Source organism: Bacillus rossius, chromosome 7 (genome assembly GCF_032445375.1).
Source record: "Bacillus rossius redtenbacheri isolate Brsri chromosome 7, Brsri_v3, whole genome shotgun sequence".
Lineage (NCBI taxonomy): Eukaryota > Metazoa > Arthropoda > Insecta > Phasmatodea > Bacillidae > Bacillus > Bacillus rossius.
Window position 1 is genome coordinate 71,448,309 of NC_086335.1, and position 5,013 is coordinate 71,453,321.

The following is a 5,013-nucleotide window of genomic DNA, read 5'->3' on the forward strand; positions in this document are numbered from 1 at the left end:
ATACATTAAGATAAATGATGAGTAAGTACCAGGTGCAAGTGAATGTATAAAGAGGTAATGTTCCCCCTAGAAGAGCTCCTCGGGACACGGCGACACTCACCCCCGGAGAGAGCTCGCCGTGTCGAAGGTGACGTTCTTGTCGGGCCTCGCCGCGATGACGCGGAAGGCCCTGCCAGGGCTGGTGTGCGGCGGGGCGCGCCGCCGCTCCTGCTCCAAGGTCTCCCTCAGCTGGCGCTCGCTCTCCAGGAGACCCGAGCGCGGCGGCAGGTACCTCCTGGGCGGCTTGTGGCTGTCCGCCTGTCTGGCCCTGCGCGCGACCTGCACAGGCCGGATCTCGGAGCTGTCCCCGGGCTGCGAGGTCACCGCCGGCTTTCTCCTGGCTCGCAGGTCCGCGCCCAAGAAACTGCCTCCCTTGCCCTTACTGCCCTCAACACCGGTGTTGTCATGTAGCCCACTGGCACTCGCGTCGCCACCGCAGTTCGTGTTCGTGGCTCTGTTGGGAAGCGGCGGCCTGTGGGCACCTGGGTGCTGCACGTATCTGGACTGCTTCTCCGTGGACAGGTCCATGTCGCCTTCCGGCCTGATGTTGTCCGGCTGCTTCCTGACCTGCGGTCTCTCGCGAGGGAAGCAGATGAAGCACTCTCTGTACTCCGGCATGAAGGAGCAGTCCCCTTCCACCCTCAGGTTGTTGGGCCTCTTGATCGCTTCTCTCCTGGCGCTGTAGTTGAGCAGGAAGTCCACGAACTGCGCCCTCTTCTCCGTCATCGCCTCGAAGTCTCCCTCCTGCTTGAGAGTGTCCGCGGGCCTAGTGAGCACGGGCCGGGCTCTGGGGAAGTCCACGAAGAAGTCCCTGTACTCGGGGCACGCCTCCAGGTCTCCCTCCAGCCGCAAGCTGGTGGGTCGTCTCAGCAGCTCTGCTCTGCGAGCTTCCCGGAACGCCACGTACTTGTCCAGGGACTCCGTCAGGCTCTGCAGGTCCCCGTCGAGGTGCAGACTCGTGGGGCGCCGCCTGAGGGCCGGCCTCTCCGGTGAGCCGTGGCCCACGAACTGCGCCCGGGTCTCTGTGAGCCGCTCCAGCTCGCCCTCCAGCCTCAGGCTGCACGCCAGCTGCCGGCCGCAGGGGCGGGTCAGCTCGGGCAGGGGGAAGGCGACGTGCTGGTCGCGCTGCTCCGAGGTGAGCTGCATGTCTCCCTCGCAGCGCAGACTGGTGTGGCGGCGCGCGAGGCCGGCCCGGCGCGCGCCCCGGGGCGGCAGGTAGCTGGCGCGTCCCTCCGACTGGTGCACCAGCTGGTCGCCCTCCAGCCGCAGGTGGTCGGGCAGGGGGCCCGGGCGGCAGGGGGCGGCTCCCTGGGGGTGCGACACGTACTGGCCGCGGTACTCGGAGCTGGGCAGCGCGCCGGCGGGCAGGGTCGCGAGGTTGTCGCGCGGCCGCAGGTGGCAGGGCGGGCGGCGGCGCCGGAAGCGAGCCAGCTCGTCCACCGTGACGCCGGGCGGGAAGCCGCGGCCGAAGGACGACCAGAAGTGGTGGTGCGGGTCCTGGGAGCTGAGGTCGGGCTCCGAGGAGGACCTGCGCTCCAGCGGCGGCGCGAGGCCCTCCTGCAGGCGCAGCGTGCAGGGCCGGGCATGGCTGCGACACACACACACGTGTGGGCCATGTGGCAGCTCGCTCTTACCATCACACCACCTCTGCGCGGACGCTTACAAGGACTGGACGTCCATCCAGTCAACCAAAGTCTCGACATCGGGGCTAGGGGCGTGGATTTCGACCATCCAACCTCAAAGGAGCAGGGTGGGAAGACATCAAATCACAGATGCAGACGTTAATCTTGTATGAGCTCTTTTGTGGTGCATTCTACGGGGTCCTCCCCCGGGAAAATTAAGATTTTAAGGTGTAAAATAGTACTAGTTTAGCAGTTTTCGGTACTTAAATTTAAATATTGTAATGGTAAAATTTTTATTAATTTTAATATGAAATTTGTTTGAGTGATGAATAAGAAATTAATTAAATATTTGTTGCTAAGGGGGGGGGGGGTCGAACCCCTAACCCCCCCCCCCCCCCTGGCTAAGCCCCTGAAGGCATTAATTGGTTTCTATTGGTTTATCAGTGGGTTTATTATATTCTGTTGGATTTTGTTTCTTTTTGGTGTAAAGCATTTTGTTGGTTTCTGTTGTTTTCTAATGTTTTCCATTGTGTTCTGTTGGGTGGTTTCTGGTGTAAAGCAATCTGATAGTCTCTGTTGTTTCTAGTATGTACCATTAAATTCTATTGTAAGAAATATGTCTGTTGAAAGCACTCTAAGGTTTACTATTGAATTCTGTTTGTCTATTCTGTCGGTTTATGTTGTAATGTTCTTTATTTGGGTATGAGGTTTTCTAATGGTTTCGTGTATTTGTGCTTTACATTACACTCTGTTTTATTTTCACTGTTATTCATTTATTCTGTTAATTTTTGTTGTTTTTGTTGTAGTCCATAGTATTATTATTATATTGTTGATTTTACTGAGTTTATTTTGTATTTTTTAAGTTTTGTTGTTTCAGTTTTATCTTCTTCTTGGTTTTTGCTATGTTATGTTTATTTAACAGTTTTTAAAATAGATTCAGTAAGAATTTTCTTGTTTATGTTGTTTAGCAGATTTTTTTTTATTTTAGCTTATTATTGGGTAATGTAGAAATCATTAAGATGAGCTACTAATAATATAATAATACACTGAAATCCGGGAAAACTCAGCATAACCCAACAGCAATCCGTATGACAAAAACAATTTAAAAAAACACTGAATCTAATAAAAAATACTGTAACAAATATATAAATTTTAATGATCTTTGTAATAGAACGTACAAAATACCACAGTTTAAAATAAAAGTCTCTAAAAAAACCTGAAATAACAAAAACAGAAAGCATACAAAAAAAGCTGTAACAACCGTCTCCAACCAAGTGCCTTACAACATAAACCAATTATTTACAGCAGAAACAAATTGTAGCGGTCAGGTCCGCTACCTCTTTACATCGCGCGTCTGCGCGGGCGTCGGCGCACCTCCCCCTCCCCCTTCCTCCTCCTGGTGAGAGTTTGATTTCTCCTCGCCTCCCCTCCAGGGGTTGGCGCATGCGCGCTGTGCCGCGCCGATTTAATAACAGCCGCTGTTAGGTTGTAATTCGTTCATGTTAGCCTGATTCACTCGTCTCGACTGTTCTTGTCCAGTAGCTTGAGTGGCTACATTGTCTGTTGTGGCATGTAGTCTGTTAATCCTTATATTGTAACGATGTGCGAGAGCAACCTCGGGGGAAATAATGTGTTACCTATTCTTGTTTGCGAGTGAGGCGGTGGCCCTTGCCCTAATGTAACGTAAAATAATAGGTTGTCTTTTTTAAATTCCCTTTCGGCCGCCACCTAGAAAATTATGTTTGGCTTAACTGAATTTACCTTGTTGTAATTGTTCCCCCCTGAGGCGTCGACGTACGTAAAACGTACGTAAAGTACGTAAAGTTATTTAAGTAATTTAGTAATAGCATGTAACTTCCTGGCGTGCATTATGTTGTTGTTCGCGTATTTTTTTTTTGTCTATGAAGTCTCATTCGATGTAACTTTTCCGTATTTGAGGCGTTTGTCTTGTCCGGACATGACGTCCCTTTTGATGGTCCGATAGGGACCACGCACTGTTAAGCAGGTGTCGCTTGCATTTTTCTTTGCCTTGAGAGATGGCTCGTCCACCTCAATATTCATCGTGTATTTTCTTTGTCAATTATTAATGTCACTATTAAAATTGTCTATTTATGTCATTAATGAAGTGAAACTTGTAAACGTAATTGCAAACATAGTCTGTCATGCTTTTTTTCTTTAACACGTCAGTATTATTTTGGCATTAAAAACAAATGTTAATCGTAATGTATTTCCAGTCATTAAACCTGCTCCCAAACACCTTACCGCATACCCAGCCATGCTATGGCTCTCCCTCCTCGCCTTTAAGCCTTTAAGCTTTCAAAATAACAAGAGAATACAATGAAAAACACTAGAAATCTAAATAATTCCTCGCAACAGAAACCAAAAAACCAACAGAATACAATGGAAAACAATATAAAACAACGGACCTAAAAAAAATGTTTTTCAGCAGACTTTTTTTTTTTTACAACAGAAAGTGGAAAGCACTAAAACCCAATATAAACTAGCATACTGTTTCACAACAGTAAACAACAAAACCCAACAGATTCTGTTCAGCATTAGTTCTTAACCGAATCCAATCAAAACCAATGAATTCAATATGTTTTGACAACTGAAACCAAAAGAATACATTAGGTAATTTTTTTTTTTGTGAGCCAGTGTCTCCCAACAGAAACCACTGAAACCCAATAAAGCCATTGTTTTTTTACAACAGAAACCAACATAATCCAATAAAATACACTTAAATCAGATCTGTCACAGGAATCTCAGTGTTTCCTGTTGTAAATTTTGGTATGGTAGAGAGATTTAGAGAAATACCTATATATTGGGATATAGATAAAGATATGTAGGGAGATAGAGTGATATGGTTGGAGATACATATGTAGTGAGATATATAGAGAGCTAGAGAGAGATAGAGAGTGATGCTTCGTATGTTTGTGTACCTACTTCAAACAAATTACAAAACAAAACATTGATGAAATGATACTTTAGTTAAAGTACTAAATTTAAAAGCTACTTTTGGAAAGCCCGCCTTAACCTATTTAATATAATAGTACGTAGATTCATAGGCCAATCGAGTGGAAGAGAGATAGATGCGGCGCAAGCGTACAATGAGCGTAACGGTACACAGCGTAACGGGACAATGTGCGTAACGGTACACTTTTTCGTGCGTGCAGCCGGCGTTCATCGATTTATTAGACGTTGTCACGTCAAAAAATTGCTTTATCTTTTCTTTATTTCCCTGTAACGAGACGGAGCCCCGCCAACACGCGGCAGCTGCAGCCAGTGAGCCAGGGAGCATCGTGCAGACGGGCCAGGTGGAGGAGGGGCGCGGGTCGATACGCCCCGGTGCGTG